The 11,311-nt window shown below is 40.4% G+C and overlaps 1 non-coding gene across 1 annotated transcript; it reads right to left on the reverse strand.

Moving 5' to 3' along the window:
- Window positions 1-7,498: 7,498 nt before the first annotated feature.
- LOC131221956 (small nucleolar RNA R71) lies at window positions 7,499-7,605 on the reverse strand. Its single transcript, XR_009159688.1, has one exon. It is a non-coding gene; the product is annotated as a small nucleolar RNA R71 (small nucleolar RNA).
- Between the last annotated feature and the right edge of the window lie 3,706 nt (window positions 7,606-11,311).

The following is an 11,311-nucleotide window of genomic DNA, read 5'->3' on the forward strand; positions in this document are numbered from 1 at the left end:
ACTCGACTAGCACGAGCGCACGTTAGGTTGAACGACATAGAGTACACAAACACTCCGCGTGGCCAAACCACTGCCGACAACTCTAATACGGCTCGAGTTCATCTAATCACGTCCTACGTGGCGAAAGCAACCTCAGCCACGAACTTAAGGCCGATTACCGATTTCCTAGACTATTCATAGTCCCACACATTCCACTATAACAGATATTGATATCAACAATTTAGAATAGTAATGGAACAACAACTCAAATCATATGGTATGTAAGCATCTGAAGAATATCAACTTAATATGGATTTAAGCATAAGTAAGACTTGAAATTAAACCACAAGGAATATGACTTGCATGAAGGAAATCATACACACTAGTGGGAGAGTTGAGAATCGCTTCTCAACGCCCTACTAGGTTGATATATCACACTTTAGATCATTCAGACATTTCTACAAACACTTAGAATACATGTTCAACATACATGACGTATGTTGAAATACACACCTTTGGGCAATTCCTTTTACCAAGGAGTTGTCACACATACAATTAGCACAAGTATACGATAAATAATCATGGCAAACACAGATACATATTTTATACATATACGGTACTTTATACATACACGTAGAATACACAAATCTCAATGTAACACTTGCATATCAGGAACGCAAAATAAATATAACATTTGGCATGTGAAATTTCATCCATAGCAAGAATAAACCATTCACTGGCATTGAAAGCCTTGAAAACCATAACCTATACAATTAAAGTCCGTACCTTAAACCAGAAAAGAACACCGAACTGATTTCAGACGATATGTCTTCGTCAACGGCGGCAGGATAACCTAAAGCAAGAATAGAAATGAGCTACAACAATACAAAGACTATTCTAAGCTCTAACACAGATTAGGGTTAGGTTAACTTACCTAAAGATGAACTCAGAATCGCCGGAATAACGATTCAAAAGTGAAGGTTTAAGGATGAAAAAGAACTGGAAAGAATCTAAGATGATTCACCAACTTCTCTCTCACTTTCTCTCTCTTTTCCTCTCTCTTTCTTAGCTAGGGTTAGGAAATTCGTATGGAAAAGAGAGCTAGGTTTTTAAGGTCTATAAATAGGCCTAACATTGATGGAAATAACCCCAAGGCCAAGGTATACTTAGGATATAACCAAAATAAGCCTCTCTCGATCCAACGGAACACTTCTGGTGGGCCTATTACCACGAAAGGTCGGACTTAAGCTCACTGACCATGGATATAGGTCAGGCTGAGTTTTCGTACCGATCAGATCTTCAGATCAGCCGTGGCGGACCACACTCAATTCAACGGTCACCGAATCTCGATCAGGTCCACAAGCATAAGGACATGCCTGGGCTACCTTCCCTGATCCGAGGGTGAAATTGGGTCAGAATCCAACGGTCAGATTACTTAAAATCATCGCGTAAGCGACACGTCTCAGATTTCATAAAATCTTAATTAATTTTCAACCGTTCTCACACTCTTCACTCCGAACTCAATCAAATCGACCTAGAACATCATCTGGACTTGATTTTTGAGGTGATGGTCAAGTCCAACATGGTGACCGCAATAGCCTAAGATCATCGCTATCGGACTTTCGACGCGCGGTCCAGGTCCGATCCAGAACTTCCAAAAATTCCCAAGAGCAACTGGCTTTAGCAATGGATCCCAGATTTCAGAGTAACCTAGCGCCAACTATTCTACAAATTTTGAGTCATGCAGATCAAATTTAAAGTGATTGATGCAAATTTCACAAGCAATCTAGTTTAGCGCTAATTACCCCAAAAAGCTTTTAAGGAAAATAAAGGTAGTACTCGGGTCTTGGCACAAAATTTTCAGGGTCATTACACTTTCTCTCTCTTTCCTTCTCTTTTCTCTGTTCTCTCTCTCTTAGGGTTTTCCAAATTCGTATGGAATGAGAGAGAGGGCCTAAGGGCCTTATATAGGCCTAGAACTGATGGGAATGGCCCCAGGGCCATGATATACTTGGGTTATAGCCAAATAGTGGCCGTTTCGGTCCAACGGAGCTGTTCTGGAGGCCCCTTTTCAATATGCAGTCAGACTTAAGCTCCGTGACATTGGATCTAGGTCAGGCTAAGTTTTCAATCCGATCAGATTTATGGATCGACCGTGGCGGACCAATTTCAGTTCAGCAGCCATCGTCGCTCGATTAGGGCCACGAGTACATGGACTTATGCTGGGAAATTTCCCTGATATGAGAGTGTATTTGGGTAAGATTCTAACAGTCTGAAAGCTTAAATTTGGCCTGCAAGAGAACAACCCAATTCACTTAAATTTGAGTTCATTTCCCAAAGGTATTCGCGTTTCTCTCACACTTCGCTCCGGGCTCAAGTCGTGCGCTTCTTGATACTATCTGGATTTGATTTCTGAGATGGTTCTCAAGTCCAGTAAGGCGGTCCTAACAGTATGGTTTTGTAGAAATCAGACTTTCGATGCGCGGTCCAGGTTCGAAACGGAGTTTCGGTGTACTCCCGAGAGTAACCGGGTTTAGGGATTGATCCTAAATTTCAGGGTAATGTAGCGTTAATGATTCTATAAGTTTTGGGTCCTGCAGTTCTTATTTAAAGTGGTTCAAGCTAATTTAATAGCTAATCTAGTTTAACACTTAGTTAATTTCATCTAATTTCTAAAGGAATTTGGTCCTTAGAGATTTCTGCCTAAGGTGGTACTCGAGTTTTTGTACGAATTTTTTCGAGACGTTACAATCTACCCCCCTTAAAGAAAAATTTTATCCTCAAAATTAGTACCTTTTTATACTCCTCGAGAATCTGAGGGTAATTCTTTCGGACCTTGGCTTCTGTTTTCCAAGTAACCTCCTCCTCAGTATGGTGCGTCCACAATACCTTCACAAGTGGAATCACCTTACTGCGCAACACCTGCTCCTTCCTATCCAGAATACACGTCGGTCGCAGAACATAAGTAGCATCTTCACTCAACTGCACCTGCTCCCATTTGATAATTTGGGAAGGGTCAGGAAAGTATTTTTTTTAACATAGACACATGAAATACGTTGTGCACGCTTATGAGTGGTGTGGGCAAAGCTAGGCGGTACGCTACCACCCCCACTCATTCCAGTATATGGAATAGGCCAATAAATCTCAGCGTGAACTTCCCCTTCTTGTCAAACCAAAGAACTCCCTTCATTGGAAAAACTTTCAGGAATACATGGTCCCTGACCTCGAACTCTAGTGGTCACCGCCTCGTATCGGCGTAACTCTTCTATCTGCTCTGCGCTGCAAGAAGTCGACGCTTAATAATGTCGATCTTCTCTGAGGTCGCCAGTACTAACTCGGGGCCAACTAAACTTCTCTCGCCAACCTCTGCCCAGCATTGCGGTGCTCTACACGGACGCCCATACAGTACCTCATAGGGGGCCATACCAATACTCGCATGGAAGCTATTGTTATAGGCAAACTCTGCATAAGGAAGACAATCATTCCAACTGTCCTTGAAATCTAGTACATAAGCTCGCAGCATATCTTCCAACACCTGATTCACCCATTTCGTCTGCTCGTCAGTCTGTGGGTGGAACGCAGTACTGAACTTTAACTTCACACCCATTGCTTCCTGGATACGGGTCCAGAAGATAGATGTGAATCATATGTCTCGGTCCTACACGATCTCCATAGGAACTCCATGCAGACGCACTATCTCCCTGATGTACAATTTGGCCAAGTCATCTGCCGAGTTCAAAACTCTAATAGGGAGGAAATGGGCCGATTTCATCAACCAGTCCACAATCACCCAAATGGAATCATGACCCTTCCTCGTCTTTGGTAGCTTAGAGATGAAATCCATAGAGATGAAGTCCCATTTTTATTCTACTATGGGCATGAGCTGAAGTAATCCACGAGGTCGGTGATGCCCTGCCTTGACCTGCTGGTATGTGAGACAACGAGACACATAATCTTCTATGTAGACCTTCATGTTGTGCCACCAGTACGACCTCTTCATATCTCGATACATCTTCGTACTGCTAGGATGCATCGCCATCCTCGAATTGTGAGCGGCTTCGAGAACTTCCTTTCTCAAGTCATGAAGATTTGGCACGCAAAGGCGGCCTCGATAACGTAGACCCCCATCTGAACTAACTCTCCATTCGGAGTCTTCTTCATCACTAGCTCACCTCCTCATCTTCACTAATCGTTTATCCTCCCCCTGAGCCACTATGATTCGGTCATCAATAAGTGGCTGTGCACAAACATGAGCGACGCTCTCGAACGACTCATCAATAGTAAGCTTCAGCTCGAAGTCTCGCATAAATTCCACCATGTTCCACTCGCCTATCATCAGCGGAGCCGCAAAGGCTATAGCCTTCTTGCGGCTCAACGCGTCTGTCACAAGGTTAGCCTTGCCAGGATGGTATAAGACCTCGAACTTGAAGTCCTTCGAGGTTTCCATCCATCGCCGCTGCTTCATATTCAGTCCCTCTGCGTGAATATTTACTTGAGGCTCTTGTGGTTGCAAAAGAGCTCAAACTCCTCTCCATAGAGGTAATGTCTCCAGAGCTTTAATGCAAAGATGACGGCCGCTAACTCTAGGTCGTGCATAGGGTAGTTTTCCTCGTGTTTCCTCAACTGTCGCGATGTATATGCAATAACTTTGTCCTTCTGCATCAGAACACAACCCAAACCCACTCGAGAGGCGTCGGCGTATATAGTATACTTGACCCCTTGCTCTGGTAATACTAGCACAGGGGCGGACGTCAACTTGTCTTTCAGCTCCTGAAAAGTTGCTTCTGCTTTCTCATTCCAGGTGAACTTAAGATCTTTCCGAGTCAGCTGAGACAACGGTCTGGCTATCTTGGAAAAATCTCAAATGAATCGTCGGTAGTAACCTGCTAGGCCCAGAAAACTCCTCACCTCAGTAACTAAACTGAGCTGCTCCCAGTCCTGAACTGCGGCTACCTTAGCAAGGTCCACAGCTATCCCTTCCTTGGACACCACATGTCCCAGGAACATTTAATTTTCTCTTTACAGTGCATAAGTCCTTGAGATATTGATCAGGGTCAAATATTGCATATCAGACCCCAGTAATTGCCTAAATTTACGTACATGATAAGGTTTAATGCCATATTTTAATCGTGTTTTTATTACAGGATGAAATCAGGAGTGTGTACTGAAAGATGATGTTAAGAACATGGATTTGGCGCTCCAAAATTACCAGAGCACGGGATGGACTCCAGAAAACCAATAGTGAAGATTTTACACACCCGGGATTGAGGAAAGCAAGGCAAAGGGGCTTGAAAAGGGTCCAAAATATTTTTCAGAAAATGCCTCTGTGGGGCCCACCGATCACGGCTACGAAAAATTGCACTTCGAGTCCTTCTACGACTCTGCCACCGACCCCAGCCATCCAGTAGCTATAGAAGGGGAGTTTTGGACGTGGGAAAGTCATTCAGAACCAGGGGATTCCAGATCTGGAGCAAGGGAGAGAAGAAAGAGAAGAAAGAGAAGAAAGAAGAGAGAGATCGATTGGTTTGGTGTTTAATTTTTATGAATTTTATTTAATATTTTTTATGGATTTTATGGGTCACTAATCTCTCAGCTAGGGCTGAGATGAAGCCCCTAATTTGATTAGTTCTTGTATTGGTTGATTTACTTTGAATTTCAATTAATTTGTTTCTTTCTTTAAGTGGGCTTTATGGGTTTAAATTCTATACTTCTCCATCTATGAACTTGATTAAAGTATATATATGGATGTTGTTTGGATGCTTATTATAGGTGCTTGTGTCTGATCAACAACAGGTTTCCTATAGAGGAAGAAACAGGATGCTTTAATGAATTGTACATCCCTTATGCCCGACCAAGGATATGGGATATGTCATTCATGGCATTGCTTAAAGGAATTAGACAGTATGCCCGATTAAGGACACAGATTGTGCTTTCTCTATTTAAGTGGTATCAATCTAGATCAAGGTGAATCAACAGACAAAACAAGGGTTAGGATAATTAGGGGTGGATTCGAAAGTCCTAGTGCTCTCTCTCTGATTGAATTTTCTTCCCTGTTCTTAATTAATTATTTTTCATAAAATTGTGCTTAGTAATTCATTCCATTATTTGTTGGATTAGTTAAGGAGAATCATAGATTTGAATTGTGACGACCAGTCCTCGTGGGAACGATCTCGTAATACGTACCGTATCTGCATCTGATTCGTATACTTGCGAGTTTAAAAATCATTTAAATCGTGTTAGTTTAAATAAAACATCAAGTTTTTGGCGCCGTTGCCGGGGAGTGTTTCGGTCCAATTGGATTTAGGATTCTCTCTTATCATAATTCATAGTCTTAGGCTTTTTTACTAACTTTAGGTTAAATTTTTTTAGAAACTAACCTATTTCCTGTTTTGTAGGGACCTGACATAAACTACTAACTTGGTAATCTCTTTCCAAATTTTCTATTTTCTTCTAATATCTATTTTTAAAATTAAGGTTTTATTTTTTATTTTTTTAGGAAGTTTCTATTTCTAGGCTATTTTATTTTATTTATTTTTAGAAATTTCCTATTTTTTAATTCTAGATTCTGATTCTTCTTTCAAGTAACTTTCTATCTTCTAGTTTAGGTTTTATTATTTTTAGAAGAGTCTTTAGGTTTTATTTTTATTTTTAGAAAGTTTCTCTCTTATTTTCTAATTTCCTATTTTTTAGAAATTTTTCCTTTTTAGAAACTAACTTAGCTTTTATTTCTAAGATTACAAACTTTCTTTTTTAGAAATTAACCGTTGCTTAGGATTTTTTTTCTAGCATTATTTTAGTAAATTTAATTTATTTTTGTTTTCTTTTTGTTTACAGGAATTAAGGAAGGAAGCTGCTAACATTGTCTTCAAAAGGAGGAGCTCTCTATTCTTCAGACATCAATCATCTCCTTTCCCGGGTTCTTTCTTCCCATTCTTATTTACATAGTTTTAACTTGTTTTAGAATCTCATAGTTTCTAGGTCTAGTTTTATTTCTCTTAGGTTGCTTCTTTGTTTAATTTTCTTTCTTACATTGCAATAACATAGTTTATGCTAGGACGTAGGTCTCTGAATTTAGAACTAGCACCGTTTGATCCTGAGATTGAAAGAACAATTCGTGAACGATTGAGAAATAATCCTGTTGAAATGGCGAATGAGACTGAAGTTAAAGCTCTCAAAGATTATTCAGCTCCTGTCCAATTTAATGCGCCTTCATGCATAGTGTTGCCAACTACTACGGCAGCACACTTTGACTTAAACCCGGAGTCATACAATTGTTGCCATCCTTTTATGGATTGGACAAGGAGGACCCATATCATCATGTGAAAGAATTCTTAAACATTTGCTCCACCTTTAAGTTCCAAAACTTCTCAGACGATTCGATCCGCCTACGCCTTTGTTTCCTTTTTCTTTGAAGGATAAGGCGAAAGCATGGTTGAATTCTCTAGAAGTTGGATCTATCACTACATGGGACCAATCTAATAAGTTCTTAACCAAGTTCTTCCCCGTTCATAAAACCAATGCCCTCCGTAGAGAAATTACTAACTTCACACAAAAAGAGGGCGAGCACTTTCATGAATGTTGGGAAAGATGGAAGGACTTGCTTCTTAAATGTCCTCACCATGGTTTTGAGAAATGGCAACAAGTTCAATACTTCTATGACGGTCTGACACCACAGAACCGTCGCATGGTTGATGCCACCAGTGGAGGGTCATTCATGACCAAAAGTGATGTCGAAGCGTGGAACTTCTTTGAAACCTTGTGCGAAAATTCCCAGCAATGGGATTATTCAAATAGAGGTGACAGAAGTCCCCAACCACAAAAGAGAGGTGGTATATATGAGATAGGAGTCATACCAGAGCTGAGCGCCAAGCTTGATAACCTGACAAAGAAAGTTGATGCTCTGGTATTAAATAATGGACCACCACAAACAGCTCAAGTCGAGGCATATGCCACATGTTCCAGTCCTGCCCATCCTATGCAGTCTTGTCCATCTGGTGCAGCATTCCCAGAACTTCTCTCTGAACAAGTTCATGCTATGAACACTTTTCAAAAATGGGAATGATCCTTACTCGAACACATACAACCCAGGGTGGGCTAGACATCCAAATTTCTCTTGGGCAAAAGGACCACAACAAGGAGGACCATCTGGAAATCCTCCCATGCAACCGCACCTCCAAGTTGGCAGTCAACAACCTCAACAATTTCCACAATATCAACAACTGCCTACACAATCAAGGAAACCATCTCTTGAGGATACGCTCCATCTTTTCATGCAGAGTTCTCTCCAATTCCAAAAAGACACCCAACAAACCTTACTGGCCAACCAGCAAAGCTTACATGCAAATGCACAATCCATTGCCAAGCTGGAAGTACAAATGGGTCAACTAGCTGCCACATTGAGTGAGAGAGAGAAGGGCAAGTTCCCTAGCCAACCTGAGGCTAATCCAAAGGGACAGTATGAGATTGGCTCTAATTCCAACCAAGGGCAATATCATGAGCAGGCTAAATCGATCACTACCCTTAGGTCAGGCAGATTGATAACAGAATAGAGATGCCTGGGGATGAATCAAATTCTAAAACAGAAGATCAAGATGAAGCAGAGAGCCATACCAATGCATCCGAAGTCCAAAAGCTCTCTGACTCTCCAAGAGCCACGAATGTGCCACCTTATGTGCCCAAAGCACCCTTTCCTCAACGTCTGGCACCAATAAAGAAAAGAAATAACTTTGATGAAATCTTGGATGTGTTTCAAAAAGTGCAAGTCAACATCCCGTTGCTTGACGCTATCAAGCAAGTCCCTGCTTACGCTAAGTTTCTTAAAGATTTATGCACTCAAAAGCGTAAGCAGAATGTTCATAAGAAAGTCTTCCCTGCAGAGCAGCGCAGCTCCATGATTCAACATAACACCCCTCCTAAATTTAGGGATCCAGGAGCTCCCACCATTTCTTGCGGCATAGGAGATCATAAGATCGGGAAGGCATTACTTGATTTAGGGGCGAGTGTCAATTTGTTACCATATTCGGTTTATGAGCAGCTAGGACTTGGTGAGTTGAAACCGACTAAGGTAACATTACAACTAGCCGATAGATCTGTCAAGGTGCCCCGGGGTGTTATTGAAGATGTGTTAATCCAGGTTGATAAATTTTATTTTCCAATGGATTTCATAGTTATAGATACTCAGCCTGTCCAGAATCTTCATAGTCAGATCCCAGTCATTTTGTCGTCCATTTTTGGCCACATCTAATGCTATTATCAATTGCAGGAATGGAGTTATGAAATTGTCCTTTGGTAACATGAATATTAAACTCAATGTTTTTAATGCAGGACAACAACCCTCAGATTTGGATGACATATTTGAAGTGGACATGATCGAGAGCCTTGTGCAGGACTCCTTCCGTACATCTTTTGAAGATCCTCTTGAGACCTGCTTAGCACAATCGGGCATGGATTTTGACATTGATAGTCCCATCCATGAAGTCAATGCATTGCTCGACTCTACTCCTATATTGGAGACTGAAAAATGGAGAGCGAAAGTGGAACCTCTTCATCCCTCTGAGACTCTTCCTGACAGCACAGCTTGTAACTCTGAGAAGACAAAGGCGAGCAGGCTGTAAGGCAGCAATTGAACGGAAGATAGAAAAAATTCAGGGAGTATGCCCCCCTGCATGGATGGATCATGCTGTGGTAATGTCGCATAACATGCAAAGGAAGCGTGATCCTAACATAGAAGAAGTCGTTCGAGCAGAAGTCCTTAAATTATTTGACGACAGTGTCAGTTGCCTTATTTCAGATAGCACAGTTCATGGGAACTCACATCACTTGTCTAGGATCGGTTAATGAAAGTGTTGAGGTAATTTCTTTGGCGGACCCTGGTTATAAAGATTATTTCATTCATGGTCCGTTCTTGTCTGGCTGAAGACGTTAAACTTAGCGCTCATGGGAGGCAACCCAGCCTTTTGCTTTATTGTATTGTTTTTTTATTTCATTCATTTTCATTTTTCTTAGTTAGTTACTTCAATGTTTGTGGGTAACATTAACGCAAACCCTCACGAGACTACAACTCGTCCACTAGGGGTAACCTAGGGGTTTAAAGGCTTGTTGCATGCGCTAAATGCAATCGAGAACTGCGAAAGTGGTATAGGTAGGATCTTCTTTTGTTTTTCTTTTTGTTATTTTTGCTTATGTTGATTTCTCTCTTGTGCTAACTCGCTTTTACGTTGAAATTTTTCACAAATTTTGAGAAAGCTTCTTGATTCTCCATCCAGGTATTATCTTTTCATCACTCCTCTTTTATTCGCGTTGTCCCATGTGCATTTCTTGTTTATTTCTTTTACATTGAGGACAATGTAGATTTTAGGTTGGGGTGGGAGATTAGGGTACCTAATCAGTATTTTCTTAGTCTTGAGTCTTGAGGAAAATTTGTGAAAATTTTAAAATTTTTTTTGAATTTCTATTGAATTCAAAGTGATTTTGAAGGATAGTTGTGATTTTAACATTATAAGATACATGATGTTGGTAACTAATGACTCTTGGATTCGGCCATCTGCTTGATTTCACAGTCAATTTTGAATTGTTAATCCATGATTAGACGTTGTAAACATTGATTGAGTCATGATTTCACAAATCACATCTCGCTTGCACATTAAGTTTTGGTTCGATAACTGAATGATTAACTAGGTAAAAAGAAGAATTAAAAGGCTAAGTCACATAATCTTCACCATAGGTTTGCTCCCTATAGGTGTAGATTTGATTCTCCATAGTTGACTTATAAAAAATGAGGCGATGAGTTTTCACCATAGGTTTGCTCCCTGTAGGTGAGGATTTGATTCCCTTCCTTGGCGTACTGTTCATAAAGAAAATCAAAAAAAATAAATAAATAAATAAAAATAAAAAATAAATTTGAAGGGTTAATCTAAAATGTTGGTGTTGGTTGTCAAGAATTCTGTTGTTAATTACCAATTTTAGCATGAAATTGATTATTGGAACTCTTAATGATTGTAAGCTGAGATTATACTATACACCTGTGGAACTCAATGTTTAGGAATGTTTTAATTAATGGATTAATATGTTGAACTTGATTATGAAGTTTACTGTGAGCTTGATTTCAGGAGAAAATTCTACTTACCATTCATGAATTTTAGAATTTTCACATCTCAGCTATCTGTTCACAAGTCACTTGAGTTTACAGGAATCGTCTTTTATTTCTAAAATTATTTTTCGCATGTTTTGCTTGGGACTAGCAAAATGCTGGTTGGAGGTTGTGATGAGTGTCGAATGTTGCATCTCAGACCCCAGTAATTGCCTGATTTTACGTACATGATAAGGTTTAATG

The sequence above is a fragment of the Magnolia sinica genome, chromosome 1, assembly GCF_029962835.1.
Source record: "Magnolia sinica isolate HGM2019 chromosome 1, MsV1, whole genome shotgun sequence".
Classification (NCBI taxonomy): domain Eukaryota; kingdom Viridiplantae; phylum Streptophyta; class Magnoliopsida; order Magnoliales; family Magnoliaceae; genus Magnolia; species Magnolia sinica.